A 14,301-nucleotide genomic window follows, 5' to 3' on the forward strand; every position below is an offset into this window, starting at 1 on the left:
CGCATTGCTCACTCTGGCTTGCTCCCTGGCCCGGGAAAGTTCAGCCCGAAGGGTCTCAACTGCAGCAGCACCATCTGCAATTATGCATGTCCCAATATATAATATTCAGCTTCGTGCTAATATTAGTATACATGCATAAGATGACGGCCCCAAAACATACCTTGTGCCTTGTCGAGCCGCCTGTTGATAAGAGTAATGTCCTCATCCGTAGACTCAAGTTTCTGCTTTAAATCTGCAACTTCCGTAGCATGGGCAGTCGCCGTTGACATACCAGCCTATTTTCAAATTAATCATTTAATTTTCTGAGCATATCTTTTTCATCCTTTGATCGCCTCCCTGTGGAGGCCGACCAGAGTCTCAGGGGCTAGTATCTATACACATGCGCAGTCGGCATGTAAAGAGCGGTTGAGATATTACATTGCATACCTCAAAGCCTCTTAGTAGGCTGATGAAGGCTTCATTCAATCCGCTTCTTGTGGACAGAATCCTCTCAACTACCATACCCATTAAGGTACGATGTTCCTCGGAGATGGACGCATTCTACAACATGCCCATTATTGTATCCGGCGCCTTCGGACTCCTGGAAGCGGCTGCAGGAGTACGTGACGAATTTTGGGTTCCGGCAAAACCCTTGAGGTTCGAACACTGGGGTGCGCACAAAGATCTCTCCCCTCCCTCAGGCTCGCATTCGACATGATCTCACGGCCTAGCTCGACGAACCCAGCGAACAAGAGACGCAAGATTTATACTGGTTTGGGCCACCGTTGTGGTGTAATACCCTGCTCTAGTGTGGTGTGGTGGATTGCCTCTTGGGCTGAGCATGAACAGTTACAAGGGAAGAACAGCCTCCTGAGGAGAGGTGTTCTTGTGCTTGGCGAACTTGTGTGGTTGAGGATGACCTGAGTGATCTAGAACCGATCCCCCCTGCTATGGTGGTGCCTAGTACTATTTATAGAGGCCCTGGTCCTCTTCCCAAATATTGAGTGGGAAGGGATCCCACAACGGCCAAATTCGAAGGGAGACAACTAGTACAAGTTATCCTGACAAAAGTAGTCTTCGCCTGCCAAAGGCTCCGGTGGTGACGCCGTCTTGGGCTCCACGGTGACCTCCGTCCTGCCGTCCTACTGGTCTTGGTCTCATTGCACCGATATAGAAACCTTTGCCTGATGTCTCGGGACTCCTCGCCTATGCTTGCCTCTTTAGCACCAAAGAGGAAGCAAGGACACTGCGCGTGCTGGCACCTGCCTGGGGCTCGCCTGGCTCAGTCGTCATGCCTTGCGTCACAGGAACGTCGCAAGGTGTCCCTTGCCTTGATCTCTCCGCCCCTCATGAGCCAGCCTGGTGAGGCCACCCCTAAGGAGGTATTGCATCATCCGCCTCATGAGGCTTGGCCCCTGTGAGGGTCTTGAGTGTTTGCTGGTGAAGACGGGCCGTATAGGCCACTGGTGGAGCCATGCTGTGGGCCGCAGGCAGGCAAGTCTGGGGACCCCCGTTCCTAAAATGCCGATAGTAGCCCCCATGCCCAAGGCGTGCTCAGACTTGGCTTCGAGGCAAAACCAAAGGGCAAGTGTGGAGCGCCGCGGGCCCCAATAGCCTGGGGCCTCTCTTGACGCGTGGCGATCGATTGGACGTGCGCGGCCCCTTTTCCCCACATAGCGTTGATATCCGCCTGGCTAGGCGGCCACAACGTCCTACACAGTTATTTCCCAATTGCTGGCAACACACTCCCCGACTCTTCCGCTTCTTCGAACCTCAAATTCTTATCTCAATCCAACCTGAGCTCAGTCCTCTCCATTGCCATGGCGCCGAACGGAACGGAGAAAGGGAAGAAGCCCCTGTCATCAGCCAGCCCGCCTCTGGCCGCCGAGCCTGCCATCAGCCGATCGCGGGTGCTCAATCAGGAGGCCATGGACAAGGTCCGCCATGCGCTCACCTCCAGCTTCAATGAATGGGGAGGGACGGTGGACTGGCCCGCGTCCTGGGCTTCTGCCGACAGTACAGCCACCGAGGTCCAATTCTTCATCGACGCCCTGTGGGCCGGCTTGGTCCCTCCCTTCTCCGCCTTCTTCAACACCGTGCGCTCCCATTACCACATTCATATGTTGCACCTAGTTCCCCAATCTGTTGCTCTTCTTGTCATCTTTGCTTTTGTCTGTGAGGCAATGGTGGCCATCGCCCCCTCCGTGGCCCTTCTACGCCACTTCTTCTCGCTGCACTTGACCGACCCCCGACAATGCTCGGGGTGCCTCAGCTTCCAGGCCGTGGCGGCGATGGCCGGCTCGGGTATTGACTTTGACATCCCGCCATCTGCGAGCGGGTTCCGGATGCGGTGGGTGTATGTGCATGTCGGAGTGCTCAACCCTTTGCTCTTGCCTCCACCGGCGCCCGCCGTCCCCAGCTCTGGCTGGGGCCACGAGAAGCTCGTGAGCCCACGCCTCGCCTTCGTCTGGCTCCGGTTGAAGAGGCTAAAAGACCTTGTCTTGACTGCGCCCGTGGTGATGAAGGAGTTCCTCCGGCGCCGTGGCGCCCCACTCCAGCACCATTCCCAGCTGATGTGGGCCCTATCTATCGGCCTGGATCACATGAGGCTTCAGGAGACAGGGCCTCCACTCGAGGCATGAGGCACGGTGATCGAGGTCCTGGCGGGCAACCCCTCGCCAGCCGATATGCCATCAAAGGGATGTCTCTTGTACTGCTGGTCAAACACGATGGAGTTCGCGGGGTAGATGCCCCATTTCTACGAATGGGGGTTGCGTCCAGCCAGCCTTAAGGGGCTCCGGGAGAACCCCGTCACCGTGGTTCCCCTCCTTGTCACTGGCGCCGAGCTTGTCCTCAGAGTTGATGCGCGCGGGGGGGGGGGGGACAAGCACCAATGGAGGCCGGGGGTGCGGGTGCTAAGGTGTCGACGCCGCCCGCGGCTCCTGGGGCGCTGTCTCCGGGAGCCCATGACCCTCGCCATAGGGTGTCAGTTGAGGGGGCGACGCAATCCGCTGCTCCTGAGGCCGGAGCTCCCGAGGCGTCTGCAGGTCCTCGCGAGGCGGAGCCCGATGGCTCTCCCGAGCTTGACGCTCCTGAGGCCGTCTTCTTGGGCACTTCACCAATTGCACCCTGCGCTGGTCGCCACGTCCAATGCTTCGACCAGCTCCGTGTGGACTTCGATGCGCTCCGCAAGAGGAAGGGGTCCCCTAGCTGCAGCAGTGGCGCCTTTCGGCCGTTGAAATAGGGGAAGTACATTGCCATAGATGAATAAGTACCTTATCTTTGTAATTCCTTGGGTGCTGCTTCCCTTCCTGACGATGGCTCTTCAGGTCCCCTTCTACTAAGGTTGCGAAGCCTCCCGTGAAGCAACCTCCTCCAGCCTTGAGTCTTCCGCTTGCCTTGAGCGCCCCAAGCTAGTGTGCCACCCTCGGCGCGAGGTCGGCCAAGGAGGAAGACACGCTATCCTGGCGCCTTGAGCCTGCGCTCTTGCCGTATCTTCTTCGTGGCCTCGCTGGGGGTGCAACGAGGATGCCAAGGGCTCCTCCTCTGGTTGTAGATGGAGGCTGGATTTCTCCGATCTTGGCTTCTACATCGAGCATTGGACCCTCCCCCGTCCAAGCCTCCGCCGTGGCCCAGATGATGATTTGGGAAGCGCGATCCCCCAGCCCCCTGCGGGGAGGGAGTGAGCCGCTTCAGGCAACTTCAGCGGCCCCTGCCGCGGAGGACGAAATCGGCCGTGCGCTCAAGTTTGCGCACGAACGGAGTGTCGTCCGCCACGAGCTCTTTCGGGAGGCGATGGGCACGATGAGCCAGCTTGGTGGAGAACTCGTGGATGTAGAGGCGCGCCTCGAGGCCGAGCGTCATCGGCTGATGGAGGAGCGGCACAAACTGAAGGTGGCCATCAACCTCGAGCGGCACCAGCGTGAGCTTGACAATGTGAAGGCCGAGGCATCTCTTGCGACCTCATGAGAGGCCTGCGCTCGAGCCTTGGAAGAAGCTCGGGAAGCCGATCGTCGCCGCGAGATTGCAGAAAAACACGTGTGGGAGCTCCAGGCCTGGAGCACCTCCTTGGAGCAGCAAGTGGAGCCGCGCAAGGCCGCCCTAGCGTCGATGAAGGGGACGCCTACTGAGGAGGAAGAGATCCTGAAGCGCGAGGAAGCACTGGCGTTGGAAGCCACGGAGCACAGCCTTGAGCTTGAGCGGTTGGAGACGAGGGAGTGCCAAGTCGCCCAAGTGGAGGATGATATCGGTGCGCGCGAGGCTAGGGCTCAGGAGGAGGTCGACCGCCGAGTGGCCGAGGCTCCGCGGATCTTGAGGGCAGGTACGACCTGAAGCTGGAGTTCGTGGAAGCCGAAGCTGTGGGCAGGACTACTGGCCTCAGGTCAGGGTTGGCTGAGGCGGAACATCGCGAGAAAGCCGCCACAGCCGCCCTGACCTCAGTGCATGCTGAGATGGCTTCCGCCCATGCCGAGCTGCTTTCTCTTCAATAGCGGGTCACAAGCATCGAGTCCTTCGTGCAGCAGAGCAGGGAGGAAGCGCTCCGACGGCGGACGCTGGAGCGCGAGCACGCCCCCATGCTCCAAAGCCTTAGGGTCAGAGCCAACGCGGCGCTGGGCGCCATCTGCGATGAAGATGCCCCTCATCCCCATTTGAACGACTATGCCTTTCACCTCCTTTTCTTCACCGCCGTGGTGACACGCCTGGAGAATTGATCCGAGAGGGCTCGCGTGCTTGTTAAAGAGAGGAGCAGTGGCCTGCTCAGGCGCGCGTTCTCTCATATCTTCAGCCATCTCCAGAACACCTACCCCAACTTCGATTTTGACATCGCCATTTCCCCTGTGCCCGAGGCCATCCGGGGCGACCTGGCACGCTGGCACGCTGGGCGGCACCAGCAATGGCGGCGACGATGACGGTGATGCCAGCGATGGTGACGGTGACGCCAGCGACACGTCTGAGGGCGGCCCGGAGGACGCGGTGAGCGATATGTCTGATTGAGCCCGTGCTTCCTTGTCATTGACCCTGCATGTGAAAGCTTGGGCACGGCCCTGAAAGTTGTAAGAGCATTTTGGGAGGGGGAGCCCCTCATGTAAACAGATTATTGCTTTTATTCTTTAGGCCAAGCCGAAGAGGTATTTTTACGAGCCCGCGAGTCCTGCCTCGAACTTACTGCTGTAGTTTACCTTAGTCAAGGCCAGTTCCCGACCGGCTTGTGGGGTCGTGGGGTTCTGAGGGGCCTGCCGATCCGGCCGAGAGGGCCTCGCGAGAAGCAAGCACCAGCCATGGAAAGGCGTGCGCGCAGCGTGCGTGCGCCGTGCCCAGCCCCCGCTCGTGAGGAGCTCGCGAGGGGGGAGGCGGCAGGTGCGAACTCCGAATCAAGGCAAGGAACCAGATTGCAAGAAATCGCACGAACGAGAAAAGGCACCCCCGCGCATACCAATGAAAATTCAGCTTCAACTTAAATCCAAAGTCAGAAAACAAGGCTATAGAAAAGAGATTAAAGGCAAATGGCCACGTCCGACACCTAGTCTAGTCTTCTTGTCTTCTCACCAGCGCGGAGCTAAGTGTTGCCACTACGACGTGGGAGGGAGCCCCGGGGCCCGAGGGCGGCACTCCTAAGACTCCAGGGCATGAACAGCCTCACTCATTATTACGTGAGAGTGTCACGAGTGGAGATCTTCACAGGCGCGAGCCTTACTTCATATCGCCAGACGAGAGCCCCGCCTTGCGCCACCCTCAACCACCACTGGGGGTGTCCGGAAACCAAGACAACACCAGGGGCAAAGGGGATGCCAGCGACGCCCTCGACGACCACGGGTCCTCTGCCGGGGGAAGGTTCACCGGCACCTCCCCGGCAGAAGGCCTACCTCCGGGGGACGCCTTGCTCCACGCGATGCGGGGAGGGGCCTTGCTCCCGGCTCCTCCCCGGCAGCCCCCAGTGCGCACCTCCTGGCGGAAGGGAGGCCGTCGAGCTGGGGCCGCCGTCCGCCGCTGTGACCTGATCCTCCTGCGACCCATGGTTAGCGTAAGCTTGCTCCTGAAAGATCAGTGGTACCCTGAAGCTGTTTTCGTCGGCATGGTTGGTGAGGCTCCCGGAAGGCTCTTGGGAGGCCTCAGCTTCTAGCGCCTCCTCCTCCCAGCCTGGCTCGAGGAACGAGCCAGGGTCTTCTTCCAGTGCATACTCCTAGTCTGTCTTGCGGGGCACGTAGGCCACCAAGGCCGTCACCCCGAACACCTCGCCGAAGTGCCCCATGCTCCAGATTGCTCGGCCCAGTGCGCCGTCCTGAGGATGGTATGCCGGCACTCCGCTGGGGCCGCGGGTGGCAACGCTCGTACCCGTGCTCATCAAAGGTGGCGCAGGTGCGATTGGGCGTCCGGTGCTGCTGGTCGCGCCGATGTTGGTGAAACCTCCTAGTGCTCCCGGGGGCACGTGGGAGCGGCGAGGTTCGCCATGCAATCTGGCCACGGCCTGAGGTGTGAGCAAGGAGCAGAAGGGTGGTGCTCCCAAGGCTGCAGTGTCTAGTAGCTCGGCGACGCACTCCAGTAATGCATCCTGGCCGCTCTTCATCAGCCGGCATCGCAGCATCTCACGAGCCACCATGAGTGCGGCCCTCAAGTTTGCTTGTTCCCGTCGGGTGTGCGGCGTCGTGGCTGCAGCGTAGCTTGAGGCCCTTGCGGCTACCCTCGCTTGTCGTGGAGTAAGGGTGGATGGTGCTTGACCGCGCCGCCCGCGCCCTGCAGCGTTTGGCGGTGCGTGTGCCGCCTGGGGTGCAGGGTTGAGGTTTTCTTGGGCAGACGGCACCGCCCGGGCCGACCAACCCGCCCAGCGGTTGGTGTTGGTCCTCGGGTCGCCAGACATCGGAACCGCGGAGCATCGGTGGATCAACTGGCGGAAGAGAGACTCCGACTCACCCCTACCTGGCGCGCCAAATGTCGGATTTTGGGTTCCGGCAAAACCCTTGAGGTTCGAACACTAGGGTGCACACAAAGATCTCTCCCCTCCCTCTGGCTCGCACTTGACACGATCTCACGGCCTAGCTCGACGAACCCAATGAAAAAGAGACGCAAGATTTATACTGGTTCGGGCCACCATTGTGGTGTAATACCCTACTCTATTGTGGTGTGGTGGATTGCCTCTTGGGCTGAGGATGAACAGTTACAAGGGAAGAACAGCCTCCTGAGGAGAGGTGTTCTTCTGCTCGGCAAACTTGTGTGGTTGAGAATGACCTGAGTGATCCATATTCCTATCCCCCCTGCTATGGTGGTGGCTAGTCCTATTTATAGAGGCCCTAGTCCTCTTCCCAAATATTGAGCGGGAAGGGATCCCACAATGGCCAAATTCGAAGGGAGACAACTAGTACAAGTTATCCTGACAAAAGTAGTCTTCGCCTGCCAAAGGCTCTTGTGGTGACGCCATCTTGGGCTCCACGGTGACCTCTGTCCTGCCGTCCTTCTGGTCTTGGTCTCGTTGCACCGATATAGAAACCTTTGCCTGATGCCTCGGGACTCCTCGCCTACGCTTGCCTCTTTAGCACCAAAGAGGAAGCAAGGACACTGCGCATGCTGGCACCCGCCTGGCGCCCACCTGGCTCCAGTCATCATGGCTTGCGTCACAGGAACCTCGCAAGGTGTCCATTGCCTTGATCTCTTTGCCCCTCGTGAGCCAGCCTGGTGAGGCCGCCCCTGAGGAGGTCTTGCATCATCTGCCTCGGGAGGGTCTTGAGTGTTTGCTGGTGAAGATGGGCCGTACAGGCCGCTGGTGGAGCCACGTTGTGGGCCGCAAGCAGGCAAGTCTAGGGACCCCCGTTCCCAGAATGCCGACAGTACGAACTCCCTTCGAAGTGATATGTCCACTCGACCCTAGAGTTGTCTTTGGCTGTAAACCGGATAGTCCGGGGCCTTTATTGTTGGTCCCTGTAGGGGATGCACACCCCGGACCCTGGACAACCAAAGTATCACCTTCGGGCACTTCCTTCATTGCCCCTCGCGCCACTTGATGATCGGGGGAGACCCTCCGGGATGACACCTCGAAGTCGTCCGCCCTAAGGGGCAAGGGAGCATGTGGAGGCGTCTCGCTTTCCATCATCTCCGGAAGCAGGTCACCCGAGGAGGAGGACTGTTGAGGAAGACTGCGGGCCAGACTGCAAACATATATTTAAGATGTTACCCTTGTGACCTGAAAGGAACTGGATATGTCTAGAATACCCTTGTTCACTTACGATTCAGCGAAAGTCTTGTCCTTACGAAGGAATATCACGGCAACATCGTCTTATGAACCCAAACCGTCTGACAGGGACGTCTTCCCTCTCTTGGGAGCCTCTACCTTCAAATCTTCGGAGGCGGTCCTTTTCTTCCCATGGGGAGAAGGGATATCAGCTTCTTCTTCCCCTTCGTCTTCAGAAGAGGTAGTTCTGGTCTCCCTGGACATAGCGTCTGGTGTACCTTTAGAGTGGGAACCACCCTTGGCCTTTTTGCTCTCCTCTTTTTCCTCCTTCGCTGGCACTTGATACAGCACCGGGGCCAGCATCCTTGTTAACACAGGATCGGCTGAGTCTTCGGGAAGTGGGGCCGAACACCAAATTTGTTCCGCTTTCTTTACCCATCCCTGGTCAAAGACAGGTTTCTCAGTATATTGATATGGGGTAATCAACTAAGCTGTGTTTAGGAGTCGAGTGCTTACCGAGGTATTCGGATGGTTGCAGTCGAGGCCGATGTCCTCGGTTGTATCCGGCCACTGCTTTCGGGTCCCGAAGAATAACTTCCACATCCCTCTGTGCGTTGTGTTGAAGAAGTGTTGAAGGGTCCGTGGTCCTTCCGGATTGAACTCACACAAGTGGAGAGGCCGTCGTTGGCACGACAGGACCCGGCGGACTAGCATTACCTGGGTCACATTGATGATGCCGGTGTCCTTTTCAAGGAGACCTCGGATACAGCTTTGTAGCGTCTGCACTTCATCAATTCATCCCCAGTCCAGCCCCTTATTAATCCATAATGCGAGTCATAATGGAGGGCCAGATCAGAAAGCAGGTGTAGCTGCCCACTTGGTACCGCGGGGTTCAGTGATGTAAAACCACTCCCGCTGCCATTGGTTGGAAGTTTCTGTGAAGGAGCCCTTTGGCCAAGGAGTATTGGCGAGCTTGCTCACTATAGCACCACCACACTCCACTTGCTCCTCGTCGAGTACCTTCGGCTTAACATTAAAGGTCTTGAGCCATAAGCCGAAGTGTGGGGGAATACGGAGAAAGGCCTCGCACATGAAAATGAACACTGGGATGTGAAGAAAGGAGTCCGGAGCTAGATCGTGAAAATCTAGCCCGTAATAGAACATGAGGCCACGAACGAAGGGGTGGACAGCGAACCCTAGCCCCCAGAGGAAGTGGGAAATGAATACGACCCTCTCGCCGGATCTGGGTGTAGGAATAACCTGCCCCTTAGCAGGGAGCCTGTGGAGGATTTCCGCGGTCAGGTACCTTGTCGCACGGAGCTTCGCGATATCCTCCTCTATGACAAAGGAGGCCACCCACTGGCCTTGAAGCTTGGGTCCGGACATGACTGGGAGGCTTGGAGTGATTAAGTTGAAACCTGGGTGCTGGAGCTCGAGGTTGCAAAAGTTGAGGGAGAGGTAGGCGTGGAGGAGAAGGACGGGTCGGTGCCCCTTTATAAAGGCGATGAATATCGAATGTGTTGGGGATATTACTACTGGACGTAAACCGGACAGGAGTAGCCGGATTAACTTTATGAAGATTAGAAGCCCATGAAGACATAAGAATGATGGCGCTTTATGAAGGCCCAAGGCCCAGAGGCGAGTTAAGGCATGTAGATGTAAACCGACCTTATTTTGTAACTTGCATTGTAAGATAGGAAGTGTAGAGACCGAACTGGACATGTTTAGGATCCGGCTTCGGGACTCTGTAAACCGGCGGGCATCAACCTATGTATATAAAGGGACGACCCGGCAGCGGTTTAGGGACAACGACTCAAGAGCCAGTCAAAGCGGATTCGCTCCCTGGTCATCGAAACCCTAGCAATACCAATCACAACTAGACGTAGGCTTTTACCTTCATCGAAGGGGCCGAACTAGTATAAACTCCACGTGCCCCCTTGTCCAGTTTAACCCCTTTAAGCTAACCCATTGTGATGGCTCCACGACTAAGTCCTTTCATGATGACATCTGCCGTGACAAACCCACAACAGTTGGCGCCCGTCATGGGGCTATCGCACGATGGTTTCGAGTTCTTAAAGGGAAGCTTTGATGGACTCAAGGGATACGCTGTGGGCCGGATGACGAAGATTCATCACGGCAAGCTCTACATCGACAACGCAGGATGGGGCCCCGAGGCCGATACAATCGAATATGGGTACCAGGTCCCCTTTGGTGGGATTCACGTCTTCATCAGCAAGATTGGCGAACCGGGCCCTGAGCCGGACACCTGCATCGACATCATCAAGACGGCTCAGCGTGCGAGCCCTTCCCCGGTTCAGCCCATGGAAAAGCATGTTTTCATAGGTGTCATCCATGGAGCAGAATATGAGGACGGACCGGCATCCGATGGAAAAATCGTCGTCTGCTCCGACGACGAGTATTCTGGAGAGGCTGAATCGCTCTATCAGTTGTAAGATGGCCAGATTAGCGGAGGTTCTGAGGGCAACAATATTCCGGACTCCCCTGATCTGCCAAACCGGGACGCTATATTCATGGCCGATACACAGTCAACGCCCGACTCATCAACCGCCGCAGCAATGCTCTCCGGTTCAGCAATAGCCACGCCGGCGGGGGCAGGGAGCTCTGCGCCACCTCTGGCTCAAGTTATGTCTGACTTGTTCTACGCTTTGGCAACATTGATGGCTGCGGAAGTGGACGCAGCAGGCCGAGATCAGCACAATGTGGAGATCGCAAAGGTGAAAGATCAGATAACTCAGGCTAAAGCGTACCTAGCGGTAGAGAATGCTAGGATGGCTACAGAACGGGCTGAGTTGGAAGCTCAGGCCTAGCGGCTCAGGCTAGATCAGAATGCTTCAGAGGAGGTCATGAGGAGAAGATACCGATCGCATCTCCCGCCGAGTTATGAGCCAAGAAATCTCTTCAACACGCCAGGAGCAGGAACCAGTAACCAGACAATATTAAACCGGACGGAGGCACTAGGAACAAAAGCGCCGGTTCAGCAACGCACGATGGACCCGCCTCGTCAGAACAACATTGTGCCACAGTATGTTCCAACACCTCACGGGCATTACTCCAACCCGTTGGACAACATTTTGGCCGCCGCTTCACGATTGGCAGCCCTCCCAACCGATGGCGAATCACCAGTTGCAATTGAGGCATGAAGGGCCAGGGATCTCCTTCAAACAGCCCTAAGCCAGCAGCAGGCATATTCGCACAGTTGTGAGAAGATTCATTCCACCCCCCGTCCAAGCCGAAGCTACAACAGGCACGTTGAGGATGAACCGGCAGTATCAAGCAGTGCACGTCACCGTAATTCGCCGCGAAGGCACAACCCGGCAGGGGGAGGTGCTAATGCACAGGATGTGGTGGATCATAGTCGCGCACGTCGAGAGGCCGAGTTAGCAGCTCCGCACGTTGCCCGTCAACTTACTCCGGTTCACCCTACCGCTTCAGTAGAGCCAGGTGTCGTATTCAGTTCCATAGGGGTGCCGTGTCTTACCCCCGCTTTGCGTAATGTGAGACTACCCAAGGATTTCAAAGGACCTCGTAAGGTACCCAATTATACCGTCGATCTGCAACCATAGACATGGGTTGAAAGCAATGAGATGGCAATGGAGATGTTAGATGTGGATGAAGCGATATGTGCTAAATACTTCACCATGATGTTGGAAGGAACAACTCCTACTTGGTTGAAGAGCTTACCAACTAACTCTGTCGAATCATGGGCTGAATTGAAGCACCGGTTTATCCAGAACTTCAAAGATACTTGTAAGCAGCCCATGTCAATTGTGGATCTAGCCGCTTGTGTCCAAGAGGATGGAGAGTCCATGACCCATTGGGTAAAACGGGTCTCAGCTATTTTGCATTCATCAGATCGTATCAATGCAGATACCGCAGTGCTAACGTTGGAGGGCAATTGCCGTTTTCTGCCGCTCAAACAGAAGTTAGGAAGGCTCAAACGTCACTGCAATGATATGTCAATGCTTATGGCCGCTTTGGTTAAATACGCCGATTCAGATAACACCAAAGACCCTGACTCGGAGGAGGACAAACCGGGGAAAGGGAAAAAGAACGGCAACACCAAGGGTCGGCAGCATAATCCGCCAGGCCATGGGAACAATGGTAAGCGCAAGGCCGACAACAACTTGGACTTTGTGGCTAACAACAATGCTCAGGAGAATGGTCAGCACCATAAGGGCAAGCAGCCCTAGAGGGGCGGAGGTTCATGCCCCAATTTGAAGCGCCTGTTAAATCAACCCTGTCCAAAGCATGGATCAAAGGAGAAGCCAGCATTGCATCTTTTGAACGATTGTTATATCATGCGAGATTTCAAGAACTCCAATATGTTTCAGTACGATAATGGCCCGCCGGGCGGTCCAGGAGGTGGTTTCCATGGGCCGGGTTACGGAGGTGGCAGTTCCGGTTTAGGATTTCAGGGCAATCAAACCGGACACATCAATCAAGGGCACCAAGGCAACCAGGGAGGTTACAACCATCAGGGGAACCAGCAGCAGCAGCAGTCGGGTTATCAGAGCAATCCTAAGCAGTTAAATAGTGGGCAATATCATGTCTTCACCATTAGCTTATGTAAGCATGATCAGAAGCTTCACAAGAGGGCAGTGAACTCTGTTGAACCGGCGGTTCCTCAGTATTTGCGCTGGTCTAAGCAACCCATTTATGGAGTAGAGAGGATCACCCGCCCCTGGTTGACAATCCGGGTCATCTGGCCTTAGTGGTGGCCCCTCAAGTTGGGGGATATAAGTTCACTAAGGTACTCATGGATGGGGGAAGTAGTATCAACATTCTATATTACGATACCTTCCGTCGTATGGGGTTGACAGATAAGAATCTTAAACCGTCAAACACCGTTTTTCATGGTGTGGTGCCTAATAAGTCTGCATATCCAGTGGGCAAGATAGCCTTAGAGGTGGCTTTTGGAGATGATCATGATTCAAGATCAGAAACATTGACTTTTGAGGTGGTGAAAATCAAAAGTCTGTATCACGCTTTGTTTGGGCGGCCGGCTTACGCTAAGTTCATGGCGAGGCCGTGTTATGTGTATCTGCAGCTTAAGATGCCAAGTCATAGGGGACCATCACAGTACACGGGAGCAGGAAGATCACTTTGGAATGTGAGGAAGGTGATGCGGCTTATGCTGAGTAGGTTTGTGCCACGGAGGAGCTGAAGTTTTATAAGGACCAAGTTGATCCGGCAGATATGACTTCTTGAAAAAGCCAACTACGGAACACGATCCGGCGTTGAAATTTAAATCGGCCACAAATACTAAGATGGTTGATTTTGTTCCTGGCGATTCATCCAAGTAGTTCAGCATCAGCGCTAACCTGGATCCCAAATAGGAAAGCGCGCTCATCGAGTTCATCCGTGAGAACCGGGACATCTTTGCATGGAAACCTTCTGACATGCCAGGTGTACCGAGGGAACTCGCTGAGCACACACTTAACATTGATCCTAAGTTTAAACCGGTCCGGCAGTTTCTCCGCCGCTTCAATGAAGAAAGGCACAAGGCTATTGGTGAAGAAGTAGCTCGGTTGTTGGCCGCAGGGTTTATCGTGGAGGTCTTTCACCCGGAGTGGTTGGCTAATCCGGTGCTGGTTCTTAAGAAAAACAACATTTGGCATATGTGTGTGGATTACACAGACTTGAACAAGGTTTGCCCTGCAGACCCCTTTGCCCTCCCTCGTATTGATCAAATCATTGATGCTACGGCGGGTTGTGACCGTTTGTGTTTTCTGGATGCTTATTCTGGTTATCATCAGATCAAAATGGCAGTTAAGGACCAGTAGAAGACAACTTTCATAATTCCCTTTGGAGCCTTCTGCTATGTCTCCATGCCCTTTGGGCTTAAGAGTGCCCAGGCGACTTATCAACGCTGTGTTCAGAATTGTCTTCATAAGCAAATTGGGCGTAATGTTCATGCATATGTGGATGATATTGTGATAAAATCCAGGAAGGAGGAAACATTGATAGATGATTTGAGAGAAACCTTTGACAATCTCCGGGTTTACAAGATGATGCTCAATTCGGAAAAGTGTGTCTTTGGTGTCCCGGCAGGCAAACTCTTGGGTTTTCTGGTATCAAACAGAGGCATTGAGGCTAATCCGGAAAAAATCTCACCAATTACATCTTTGGCTAAACCAGCG

Source organism: Triticum aestivum, chromosome 1A, assembly GCF_018294505.1.
Source record: "Triticum aestivum cultivar Chinese Spring chromosome 1A, IWGSC CS RefSeq v2.1, whole genome shotgun sequence".
In the NCBI taxonomy this organism is placed as follows: Eukaryota; Viridiplantae; Streptophyta; class Magnoliopsida; order Poales; family Poaceae; genus Triticum; species Triticum aestivum.